Source organism: Octopus sinensis, linkage group LG4 (genome assembly GCF_006345805.1).
Source record: "Octopus sinensis linkage group LG4, ASM634580v1, whole genome shotgun sequence".
In the NCBI taxonomy this organism is placed as follows: domain Eukaryota; kingdom Metazoa; phylum Mollusca; class Cephalopoda; order Octopoda; family Octopodidae; genus Octopus; species Octopus sinensis.
In genome coordinates this window covers 29,224,470-29,238,518 of record NC_043000.1, presented here as the reverse complement: position 1 = coordinate 29,238,518, position 14,049 = coordinate 29,224,470, and the positions used below count along the sequence as shown (strand labels likewise).

Below are 14,049 nucleotides of genomic sequence, written 5' to 3'. Positions count from 1 at the left end.
ATATTCGTAATCTCCGACTTCTAAAACGTAGGAATGCGAAAAAAATATTTTTCAAACAAATGGATTTTTCATGGAGAGGTGCGAAACTGCATTGGCCCCAAAGACGTGTATACCAAATTTCATGATATTTGCCATGAGAGCAAAAATATACTTCCAAAGCTACTCGTTATATGACGGGTAATACTGTAGATGAATAAATAAATAAATAAATAAGTATATATATATAATATATATATAATATATATATATATATATTATATATATATATATATATATATATATATATATATATATATATATATATATATATAATTTCCATTGAACTTCGACTGTTACCCCTGACAACTGTCATATATCATGTATTCTCCCGATCAGTCAATCAGATCAATGGACTGTTGTCAAATATTTTTTGTGGAGATCAAAGTATTTATTTATAACTTATTTTTAACGTCTGATAAGCCAAAAGTAGAAAGTTTAACTTAAAATTGTGTAACTTCAGTTACAATAAATTATTTTACTCTAATTCTTGTATTGAGTACCTTTTTCATGATTGAATAACTAATATGTGTCCATTTTATACACACACGCACACACACAAATAAATATACGTACATGCATATATTTTCATATATATATGAAGATATATACATGTACATATATACATATTTATTCTTTCCTTTATATATATTGTAAGCTTAAAGCTTATGGCGATAAAAAAAAACCATTCGCCCCGAAAGCATATATGTATATTTGAACTCAGAATGTAGCAGCAGACGAAATACCTATTTCCTTACTACCCACAAGGGGCTAAACAGAGTAGTGACAAACAAGGACATACAAACGGATTAAGTCGATTATATTGGCCCCAGTGCGTAACTGGTACTTATTTAATCGACCGCCGAAAGGATGAAAGGCAAAGTCGACCTCGGCGGAATTTAAACTCAGAACGTAACGGTAGACGAAATACCTATTTCTTTATTACCCACAAGGGGCTAAACGCAGAGGAAACAAACAAGGACAGACATAGGTATTAAGTCGATTACATCGACCCCAGTTCGTAACTGGTACTTAATTTATCGACCCCGAAAGGATGAAAGGCAAAGTCGACCTCGGCGGAATTTGAACTCACAACGTAATGGCAGACGAAATACCGCTAAGCATTTCGCCCGGCGTGCTAACGTTTCTGCCAGCTCGCCACCTTAACGTAACGGTAGACGAAATACCGCTAAGCATTTCGTCCGTCGTGCTAGCCATAGCTCGCCGCCTTAGCAACGTAGGATAAAATATCCTGCTGAAAGACACAATCGAACTCACAACCTAACGATTGCGAGCTGAGTACCCTAACCACTAAGCCACGCGCTTTCACACCATAATTTGATTTATGTCAAGAAAGAAAAGTAATGAACTTGTGCTAAAAGCATAGACAAATGCGTCAGTAATTTAATTAAGTGATTACAAGAAGCATTCAGATTACGAAGTAACAAAAAAAAATACAAGAAAAATAAGAAGCAGTTTTTTTTTTCTTTTCTCTTTTTTGTCTGTGGAAATGGTCGGAAGAGAATTGCTTTATGAGATTTTTAAAATGTTGATTTAGTGAAATGCTGGAAATAATTTTTGCAAACATTGAAAAGTTTCCGCGAACCACTCGAAAATATTTGTTCTACAAATGTTAAATGGATCTTTTATCTTTTACCAATCAATAGACTGCGGCCATGCTGGGGCACTATCTGGGAGAACTTTTTCGTAGAACAAATCAACCACAGTACTTTTTTCTCCCTTTTTTTTTTAGTTTTTGTTTTAGCATGGTAATTATTCTATCGATATCTTCTATTGCTTTTATTCTATCGATGTCTACTTCTATTGCTTTTTCCCATGTCTTTAACTCGTTGCAAAGTTCTTCTTTATTCCTGTTATATAACAATTTTATCCAGGGCCCGGGTGAGGAGATTTGGAGCTCCTGTGTGTTTGTGCTAGTGTTCATGTCAAGCGGGGTATGGAGAGGGCTGGTGTCTGTAGGGGTGGTTGGGTAGAATGGATGTGGGTGGGAGCCGGGTGGATGTGGGTTTGGGTCGTCCTTTACCACGTGTGTCCTCTTTCTCCTCTTCCTTCTCTGTTTTTCCCGCCGTTTCCCAGCTGGTGTTTACTTCCTCTTCCTCGACGCTGGTACTGGTCTTTGTCTGTGGTACCGCTTCACTCTCCTTCACATGCTTTTCCTCAGCCTCCATAGGAAGTAGAGCTCTAACCCTTTTCTCATTCCCTTGCCTTTCTTTAGTCTTCACATGTGGTGGAGTACAATCCGCTCTAATGTTGCCTGAAAGGCCACATTTATAGCACCGCTGAATCCTCCCTTCTACTCTAACTTTCAGCGTCACGTCTGCGACCATACTTTCAATATCTTCTGGGTTAATCTGTACCACCATGTCCAAACTCTGCCCTTGTCAGTTTCTGTAGGGTGTTCTACTGGCCTGCAGGACCACCACCTTTTCTTCCATGCCTAGCAGTATGGCAGCTACCAGCAAGGCTACATTCACTTTTGGTGGTATGGCTTCTACCCTAACACAATGGGAATGAACTCGGAACCATGTGGTTGGTAAGCAAACTACTTACTACACAGCCACTCCTGCGCCTGTCTAAGATTCATAAGATCAGTTGCCCGGCTCCCATGACGTATAACTGAGCAAAATCACAACCCTCTTCTTGAAAAGAATACCAGTCCATCTCAAGGTTACTCGTTTACAACTAAATGAACTGGATCAACGAGAAATGAAGTGTTTTGCTCAAGAACACACCGAGCTCTAACCACCAGGCCACACACCTTCACGGAAATCGAAAACGGTTTGCGAATTCGGTTATTCAAGGAACTCAGACTTCTAAAAGGCAATAAAGCAACGTAAGAAGACAACATAGAAAGTAGCTGTGGCGGAAGTATGGAAATTCCATTACTTTCAGTGTAAGGAGAATAATGGTTTTCTTTATTATTATTCCTAATCTTTCGGATTGACTGGGCGTGGTACTTTATAAGGGTCATGAGTTCAACGCTCATCAAAAGGGCCGTGATACTTGCTTTAATTCTTATTATGGATATGGGCGTTTATTGGTGATACAGTTCTTTGAAATCCATTGATAACTTTGCTTCGAGATCCTTTAATAATAACCGGTCGAAGTTCAAGGTTTCTTAACTCTATGGTTTACTAACCCAACATTTTCTTATGATTATATTAATTTTAATATTTCCGTCCATTAACCGATAATGAGATCTGAAATAGTCTGCGAGGATCCTATTGCAGATACACTCGTCGTCTGTTTGTGTTCGTTTACGTATTGCTTTATAATCGTGCGGGAGCGCGTGTGCGATATTTTCAACTAAAGGCGAGAAAATTATTGATTTCTCACACAGACGGTTGACCTTAAAACTACAAAGTTACAGAGGGAAGTGCATGAAATGCTATGGCGTTTCTACCTTGTCTATGGCTGTGAACAATGTCATTTAAGTGCATTTGTTACAATTAAATTGAAACTACGTAAGAGAGTGATTCTCCTCATCTCTACAGTTCTCATCAATAATTCTGTGTTTTTGTAAATTATATGTGACATTGGGATGTCCATCCATTTGTATGTATGTACATACATACATACATACATACATACATACATACATACATACATACATACATATACATACATACATACATACATACAAAATCAGGCGATTGCCACAAAGTAGCTTCTGAACAAGAGAGACAGTGACACTCTTGTAATCCCAAGGTGCAACTGCATGTGTAAGCTATGTCATGTCTCTGTGGAAGATATCACGCATGTGATTAGCAGCTGTCCTAAAATGCACTACCTCCCTATGCGACATGATGTTGCTAAAATAATTTACAATGTCATCCACAGAAAAGACTGTCTTGAAATAAACTTAGAAAATCCCTCTGCTATGGAATGCATTCATAAATACCTACTCAAGGAATACTTGTGAAATATTCCCATCAAAACTTCTGCTAAATGTAAGACTAACAAGCCGGATATTGTTGTTTAGGACAGAGGGGCAAAGGTATGTACCATCATAGAGATTAGCTGTCCTGTAGATACAAATATCGCTTTGAAAATCAAAGGAAAAGAGGATATCTATAGACAAGTTCCTCGAAACCTCCAGCTCCTATATCCAGACTATGAATTCATATTCATACCAATAATAATTGGAGCACTAGGTTTTGTTAGTAAATGCTTAAATGAGAATCTGAAAAAAAATGGGATTTTCAGAAAGAGAAATTGACTGGCTAATACGTACATCACAAGTGCAATCTGTGATTGGAACAGTAAAAATATGCAAGACTTTTCTCAAGTTCCAAATGTGAATTTATCTGTGCTAACTACCCAAAAATGTCCCAAAGATGGAGCCTTGTCTCTTTGTTGGAAACCGGCTCCCTCCTCAGTTGAATATTTATGATAATTAGAAAATAGATGAGACATATACATACATATACATACATCTATCCAAAATTGTGTGTGTGTGTGTGTGTGTGTGTGTGTGTGTGTGTGTGTGTGTGTGTGTGTGCGTCATTGTTCAGTTTTATTTCAAGATTTCTTGCCAATAGAGAAAGAACCGGTTTCTATTCTAGATCCAAGGCACCATCACTGGAATTTCAACACCAACAACAGGGTATGTATGTATGTATGTATGTATGTATGTATGTATGTATGCATGTATATGTGCAGACTTGTATGTTTTGCTTTATGTGTGTCTTCTTATGCATATACTTGCATATCTAGACATGCTCAGATATATACAAACGATAAACTTCTGGAAATTTTTACAGACATTTACAGTTCCAGTGATGGCTTGGATCTGTAGTCTTCGAATTAGCTTTCTCCTTTTTGGTCCTAAGAAGCCCAATTTCTCAAGATTGGTATTTAGGTAGTGTGTTACATATCTCAGGGCCCCAATAATTACAAGTATAAACCTGAACTTGTAATCTGGATAGAGTAACTGCAGATTTCTCAATAGTTCAGCAAAAGTATTCTCTTTTTCACTGATCTTCAGCTTTATGTTAACATCCGCTGGACAGTTTCTCTTCTCTATCCCAAATCATTTTATTGAGGTTTTCACTGGGACATTCCACAAGTATTCATCTTTATTATGAATGGCTATGTCTTCTACCATACTATGGGTTCTTATTTCTTTATCCGCGGAGTTATCCTTTCGACGGATCTCGTTATACAGTGTCCTAGCTACATCATCATGTATGTATGTTATGTATATATGTATGCATATATGGAAGAGGTTATGGCACAGTTTGTTTGCAAACAACTCTGCCTAACCCCTGCTGTGCATTGTGATCGAACTCAAAACCTACAACGTGGAGGTTAAACGTACTTCTTAAACCACATGCTCACATCTCTTATTATACATATATACCTGTGTGCATGTGCGTAAACCTATACACACATATATATATACATGCATATATGCATATATCTATCTATATGTATATATGTGTGGTGGTGATGTGTGTATATACATATATATATATATATATATATATATATATATATATATATAATATATATATATATATATATATATATATATATACATATATTTGTACGTATGTATGTATTGTAATTTGTAAAATTTCAATGCCGATTTTAATATGAGCATAGTGACATTGTGTGTCTTAACTAGTCTTCCTAATGGACACTGGCTGTTGTTGTCAAATTCCGACGTGACATAACAATAGATAAAAGGGGTTTAAATTATATGAAGGATTTCAACAAGGAGCATTTTATCTTCTTATTCTATTTTATTTTAAAAAATCTAATTACAGTTCTAAACAACTTGCGTGCTTAGATATGCTTATATGAAGCTAAAAAGAAGGCACAACCGAAATCTTATCGAAGAAAAATCTGTATTGAAGAAAGAATTGAAAATGTATTATTATCTTGTATAGCCATTTTACTGTTGAGAGCATCGAAATGTTGTTAAGATTGCGGTGTTTAAATAGAAGAGAATAACAACACTGCTGATATTCACTGCACCATTATTAAGAAGACTTTTCTTTTTCACGAAATCGAAGTTAAAAATCCTCTTTCATCTCGCTTCTTTCACATTCGCACGTATAGATCACTTTTTTCGTTATTGATTCCTTTACAAGCTTTACATTTTGTTTAAAATGTTCTCTCAACCTTTCAAAATTATATTCGTGTGTATTAATGTGTGTGTGTGTGTGTGTGTGTGTGTGTGTATGCGTGTGTGTGCGGGGGTTTCTGTCAAGGGTATAGGGGGGGAAACCCCTATTTCTGAAAATACTTTAAACTACCTTAAAATACTCGTACATCTAATTGATACCGTGTGTGTGTGTGTGTGGAAAGAGAGGGCATAGATAAGATTTATCTATTTATGCATTTAATGACATAATACGTGTATGTGTGAGTGAGTGTGTATACATATATGTATGTGTGTGTATATATATATACACACACATATATATAGACACACACACATATATATATATGTGTGTGTGTGTATGTGTGTGTGTGTGTGTATGCGTATAAATATAATGATATATATATATATATATATATATAGAACTTACTTCCATTTATATACAAAAACCCTTTTACATCTATCTAATATCGTGTAAATAAAATTTATCCATACATTTAATCATAACCATCGTTTAAATGGGAGATTATTTCTGATAAATACGCAAAAAAAGGAATCCCCCTTCCATTGTTATCAGATATTGTACATTTATAATATATTTGTACATTTACGTATATATTTTGTGTGCGTAGGATAAATCGTGTTTCTGAAAGGTAGAATAAAGTGAATTTTTGTCCGATACTATATAGACAAAAATCATGAAACACTTTTACGAAACATTCCATAGACTGAACGATTTTATTCTTCATGGACGCCACCCAAGTAATAATTAAACAGCTAGATAGAGAAGAAACGTTTAATGGCTAAATCATTCACGTTGCTACTACATTAAGACATGCAGTAATTAGTAATTTTTTTATCATTGATAATAATTAATTTTTTCATCTAAATTCATGGGAGATAACTCCTATTTTAGATAATCACCAATATATATTGTATTTGTCGGCGTATAAGACGCACACTGACATTAGACGCACCCCTTTTTACACAGGTATATTTTTTGGAAAGAAAAAAACTAATTCAGTATATTTTATTATACACTAACTGAAAGCTATTTTAAAGCAGTTCTTGTAGGGAGATAATGTATGTTTTTGTGCGTGGAAATACAATTCTGTGACAGAGTACTGGAATAAAGTATGAAGTCGAAATTCGATCATATACAATCTACGTTTATACTTATGTCATTACTACCCACAATGGGCTAAACACAAAGAGGACAAACAAGGACAGGCAAATGGATTAAGTCGATTATATCGACCCCAGTGCGTTACTGGTATTTAATTTATCGACCCCGAAAGGAGGAAAGGCAAAGTCGACCTCGGCGGAACTTGAACTCAAAACGTAACGGTAGACGAAATACTTATTTCTTTACTACCCACAAGGGGCTAAACACAGAGGGGACAAACAAGGACAGACACACGGATTAAGTCAATTACATCGACCCCAGTGCGTAACTGGTATATAATTTATCGACCCCGAAAGGATGAAAGACGGCGGAATTTGAACTCAGAACGTAACGGCAGACGAAATACGGCTACGCATTTCGACCGGCGTGCTAGCGTTTCTGCCAGCTCGCAGCCTTATCTACGGCTATACCATTAGTGTATTTTATTTTGGGTTGTTTTTTTTTTCAAATCAACGACATAGATTTATTATATATTTTTGCCGAGAGACTTGTATTTTGTAAAACTCATATTTTGGAGCATGGTGCCTTCCGTTACGGTAATTAGCAGTAATTGATTAGAACAGCAGTTCTTAAACAATGTGTTGGGGGTTTGGTTCTCAAACAGGATTCATATAAGATTTTGTCGTTAAAATTCATGCACAAAAAAAAAATTGGTTATATTTCTACGATACGCAAAATATCTTGACAATTTTTTTGATATAATACCTAATAATATTTAATCATTGGAATATAATGCAAATTTTTTTAAACATCGAATAACTATAAGAGTCCAATAGAATAAACTAAGAATTAAGGAGATCCATGGGCAAAAACGTTTTAGAACGATGGATTTAATGCTTTTGAATGTCCATGCATATGTTTTGTTGCCTTGAAGATCGTGTCATTCATAAATTAGAATTAAATAAAACGAAGTAAGCAATAGTTTTCTTGTTTTTGTTTTTTTTATTTAATTTTTGAGGTTTTTTCTCCAAAAAATTTTAAGCTTAAAAGATAGCAAAAAGATAGTTTTGTAATCTTTTGCAAAGTGAAACCGTAATATTTTTTTTTCAAATGAAGTGCGCTAGTAAATTTGTTGATTAATCTCCAGTTTACCATGAATTAAGAAAAGATTGTGATTCACTGAAGTAGAACATTGTTGTTTGTTCCTTCTCGAGCCATGCCTGGCTCATAAGGGCCGGTTTCCCGGTTTCCTTGGCGTATAGGTTCCCCACCTGGACGGGACGCCGGTCTGTCGCAGGTGAGCTGCAAAATGCAGGAGGAAAGAGTCAGAGAAAGTTGGGCCAAAGAGTCAGCAGAAGTTCGCCATTACCTTCTGCCGGAGCCGCGTGGAATTTAGGTGTTCCGCTCATAAGCACACACATCACCCGGTCTGAGATTCGAACCCGCGATCCCTCGACCGAGAATCCGCTACTCTAACCACTAGGCCATGTGCCTCCACGAAGTAGAGCATTAAGTTAATCATATTTAGATACGTATATAAAGTGTGAAATGGTTTCTGACGAAGGCAAAAGGCCGGCAAATTTGAGGGGAGGGGTTGGCAAGTACTTTATTGACCGTAGATGGAAGAGTTTTCTAGAAAATTATAGTCATAGAAAATCATTCTGCAAATCTTGCTATGAGACTGAAGTAATGTGACCTTCCAGCTATGTTGAAGTTATTGGCAATCTTTCTGCAAGACTATAAAGTAATGGGAGATATCCCTACAAGACTATGGGGTATTATGGTCTTCCTGCAAGTCTGGAAGAAGGGTCAATTTTCCTGCAATACTAATTGGTGGCCTTCTTGAAAGACTGCAGACTAATCAGACATCTTCCCACTTTCCTTCTCTGTACGTAAAATTGTTAATTGGTAACGATATAAAATAATCAGAAAATCGGCACAGGTGTGGCAGTGTTGTAAGAAGTTTGCTTCTCAAACATATAGTTATGGGCTGAGTCCCACTGTGTGGTATCTTGGGCAAGTGTCTTCTACTTTAGCCTCGGACCGACCAAAGCCTTGCGTATGGATATGATATATAGAACTGAAAGAAGCCCGTCGTGTATATATATATATATATATGTATGTATATATATATATATATATTTATGTATATATATATATATATATATATATATATAATATATATAATATATATATATATTATATATATATATATATATATATATATATTCTATTTTCTCTCCCTGTATATTTCTGTGTTCGTTTCTGTCGAAGAGTGTAGGCTCGAAATGTAAAAGACTTTCACCCTTCCCTAGCGTTAAACTAATACATCAGTTTGTTGTTTACACACCCGTCTTCGTCTTTTCTTTTTTTATAAATTCTCACTATATATATATATATATATATATATATATATATAGAATTAGGAGGTGGGACCATCAAAATTGTAACTTTCGAAAAATTACCTATTGCTATGGCCCACTATAATATACATACATACATACATACATACATATATGCATGTATATATGTGTGTATATGTGTGTGTCTGTGTTGTCTCCCACTACCGCTTGACAACCAGCGTTGGTGTGTTTACGTCCCCGTAACTTAGCAGTTCGGTGGAAGATATCGATAGACTGAGCACCAGGCTTTGGAAAAACGAAATAAATACTCGTGTCGATTCATTCGACCGAAAGATTCCTCCAGGCGGTGCTCCAGGATGACCGCAGTCTAATGACTGAAGCAAATAAAAGTTAACAAGCATAGGCGCAGGAGTGGCTGTGTGGTAAGTAGCTTGTTTACCAACCACATGGTTCCAGGTTCAGTCCCACTGCGTGGCACCCTGGGCAAGTGTCTTCTACTGTAGCCTCGGGCCGACCAAAGCCTTGTGAGTGGATTTGGTAGACGGAAACTGAAAGAAGCCCGTCGTATATATGTATATATATATATATATATATGTGTATGTGTGTGTGTGTCTGTGTTTGTCCCCCTAGCATTGCTTGACAACCGATGCTGGTATGTTTATGTCCCCGTTACTTAGCGGTTCGGCAAAAGAGACCGATAGAATAAGTACTGGGCTTACAAAAGAATAAGTCCCGGGGTCGAGTTGCTCGATTGAAGGCGGTGCTCCAGCATGGCCGCAGTCAAATGACTGAAACAAGTAAAAGAGTAAAAGAGAGTAAAGAGTAAACCACGAAAGATAAAAGAAAGACGATAAAATAAAAATGGAAAAATGTCTTGTTAGCATTCATTTACTTTTTATAGTGTTTTAAATGTAAATACTAAAAAGGAAAAATATTGCCGCATCACAATGTTTACACATTTTTAAACAAAGTGAAACGTGCTAATACAATAAAGAGTGATATGAGAGACGGTGTACAGCAATGAGATGTCCTGCGGGTCTAACAGTTTTTTTTTATTACACATTCATAAATTTATTCTCTCTTGTATCAATAAATATTTGTGTAATTGCAATTTTTGGTTTTCGTTTGTTTGTTGGTTTTTATAGTTTAATGTAAACGTGTGTTAGTCGTTAAATTACAGGTTAACCAGCAACAACTTTAATTTTCGTTCCGCCTGTTGTTGTTGTTGTTGTTTTTCTTGCTATTGTTGCAAATGTTGACCAGCTGAAGGTCATCCCTGACGAAGAGAAATATCAACGAAAGCTTTCTTTATTTGTATTATTACAGCAGAACCTCGCAGTACGAGTGTCCCAATGTACGAGTCATTTGCTGTACGAGCCGAGACTCGTACGAAATTGTATCTCGAAGTACGAGCAGAAATCCCCAGTACGAGCACACAAATCATTCCCTCTTTAATGTAATTCAGTTAATAAAACCAGTTTACATATTTCTTTAGCATTCTCTATTTTCGTAATTGTCATTTTACTTGTAACTACACTTTTTCTATTTTAAAACCCATAAAAAATTAATTTTGAGTGGTTTTGGCGGGGTTGGAACGGATTAATTATATTTTAGTTAATTTCAATGAGGAAAATTGATTTGTAAAACGAGTAAATCGTAAGACGAGCTCGGTCATAGAATGAATTAAACTCATACTGCGAGGTATCACTGTACTATGTTCCCATCTAAGACGACAAGCTCGCAGAATCGTTAGCACGCCTTACGTTCTGAGTTCAAATACCGCCGAGGTCCACTTTGCCTTTCATTGTTTCGGGGTCGATAAAAAAAGTACCAGATGGGTACTGGAGGTCGATTTAATCGACTTCGCCCTTCTTCCAAAACTGCTGGCCTTGTACCAAAATTTTAAACCATCATAATTATTTCCCCCTCATCTCTACCCTTGTGGTAAAAAGAAAAAAACCTTCGTCATCGACGCCATCATCATTAGAACAGCACGCCGGACGAAGCGCTTAGTGGTAATTCGTCCGACTAGACGTTCTATGTTTAAATTCCGTCGAAGGACTAAGTACCAGTTGAGCAATGAAGATCGATATAATCGATGTAATTGACTAACCCCCATCCCCGAAATTGCTGGACTTGTGCCAAAATTTCAAATCACTATTATTATTATTATTATTATTATTATTATTATTATTATTATTATTATTATTATTATTATCATTATTATTATTATTATTATTATTATTATTATTATTACCATTATTATTATTTTCTTTGCACAGCTTCTAACGTTGGAGATGTACTACAGTGTCAGCGGTTCACAACCAGTGAACTAATGTAACACCTCTTATTTTTCGAGCACCTTCTGGAGTATTCGAGCGATTCCAAGCAGTGCTGTTTTCTGAAAGTGTACCACCCTTATTGCAGCCCTTATTTGTTCCACGTACTTCTCAAGATTTTTACTCACTGTTCCCAGGGCTCCGACAAATATTGGTACTACTGCTACCTTTTTCATCGACCACAACTGCTTAACCTCCCAAGCTAACCTGTCATATCTCTCGACTTTCCTTTCTTCCTTATCGCATACCTTGTTGTCAGCTGGGCATGCTCCATCTATGATCCAGCATAGTTTGCTTTCTTTCTCAATTAAGACTATATCTGGTTTCCTATTCTCTATCTCTTGGTCGTACTGAATCATAAAATCCCACTGGATCTTTCCATTATTATTTTCGATGATGCTTTCGGGTTTATGGTCGTTCCAATTTTTTACTCTGTCAAGTCCATACTTGTTGCAAAGTGCCCAATGGACAAGCCTGGCTATGTTGTCGTGGCGTCTCCTATATTTCTTCTGAGCTAGTGGCGTATATTGACTGGTAATATGCCATACGGTTTCACCATTTTGTCCACAAATTCTGCACTTATTATTATTATTATTATTGAGTGAGAGAGCAGTTCATGCCATCAAAGTGACACTGGGTATTATTATTATTATTATTATTATTATTATTATTATTATTATTATTATTATTATTATTATTATTTCTTTTTATCACAAGTCTTGCATACGTAGCGGGGTTGCTACTTTCAGCCTATGATACCATGCTATCTGTTCTTTTCAGCTATCTGTTCTTTTCAGCTATCTAATACTTTCCTGATTATTCTGGCCATGCCAAGGAGGGAAACGTTTTGTAACAGTTCTACTGGGCACTCTTTTATATTCCTCTTGATGCCTTTTGATACTGTTCCCAAGGACCCAACAATAATTGGCACTATCTTCACCTTCTTCAGTTTCCGTAGCCGGGCTATTTCTTACTTAATAGGGTTGTATCTATCTATCTATCTTTTCATCTTCCTTCTTGACTACTTGTGGGTCAAAGGGGCATGCAACATCAACTATATAGCATATGTAGGGCACCTTGTCCACCACCACTAGGTCAGGTCTGTTAAGCTCTAGCACCTGATCTGTTTCAATTGGGAAATTCTTGAGGATTTTGCTAGTCAACGATTCTGTCACTCTCAGCGGTTTGTGGTCATAACACGTCTTGCCTCTCGCTAGGCCCACTTTTGGTACAGTTTCCAATGTAGCACTTTCGCTACCTGGTCGAGTCGCCATAACATATAGTGGTTTAGGGCTATTATTATTACTATTATTATTATTATTATTATTATTATTATTATTATTATTATTATTATTATTATATTATTATTATTATTATTATTATTATCATTGGAGGCGCAATGGCCCAGTGGTTAGGGCAGCGGACTCGCGGTCGTAGGATCGCGGTTTCGATTCCCAGACCGGGCGTTGTGAGTGTTTATTGAGCGAAAACACCTAAAGCTCCATGAGGCTCCGGCAGGGATGGTGGTGATCCCTGCTGTACTCTTTCACCACAACTTTCTCTCACTCTTACTTCCTGTTTCTGTTGTACCTGTATTTCAAAGGGCCGGCCTTGTCACTCTCTGTGTCACGCTGAATATCCCCGAGAACTACGTTAAGAGTACACGTGTCTGTGGAATGCTCAGCCACTTACACGTTAATTTAACGAGCAGGCTGTTCCGTTGATCGGATCAACCGGAACCCTCGTCGTCGTAACCGACGGAGTGCTTCCATCCATTATTATCATTATTATTATTATTATTATTTATTATTATTATTATTATTATTATTATTATTATTATCATTATTTGTTGTTGTTGCTGTTGTTGCTACTGTTGTGGTTTTTGTTGTTGCTGATTTGTCTAGAATTACATTATCCAACGCATCCTTTTTAAAAACGAAAGGACGTTACTCCTGAGTATTTTGATTTCTATTTCTAGTGGACTGAGTAACCAACTAAATGATCGCATGTTGTTTCTGCAATATTATTCTACAGTAATTTGACCCTTTCACGTCT

General features: G+C 36.4%; 2 long non-coding RNA genes across 2 annotated transcripts in view; one reads left to right on the top strand and one right to left on the bottom strand.

The window, feature by feature from the left end:
* Positions 1-11,231: 11,231 nt before the first annotated feature.
* The window catches only part of LOC118762913, a 17,684-nt gene continuing 14,866 nt past the window's right edge, over positions 11,232-14,049 (bottom strand). Inside the window, exon 3 of the long non-coding RNA XR_004998665.1 lies at positions 11,232-11,367. This is a non-coding gene — a long non-coding RNA (uncharacterized LOC118762913). The remainder of the gene's footprint in view (positions 11,368-14,049) is intronic.
* Positions 11,244-14,049, top strand: part of LOC118762911 — a 23,259-nt gene continuing 20,453 nt past the window's right edge. Inside the window, exon 1 of the long non-coding RNA XR_004998663.1 lies at positions 11,244-11,364. This is a non-coding gene — a long non-coding RNA (uncharacterized LOC118762911). The remainder of the gene's footprint in view (positions 11,365-14,049) is intronic.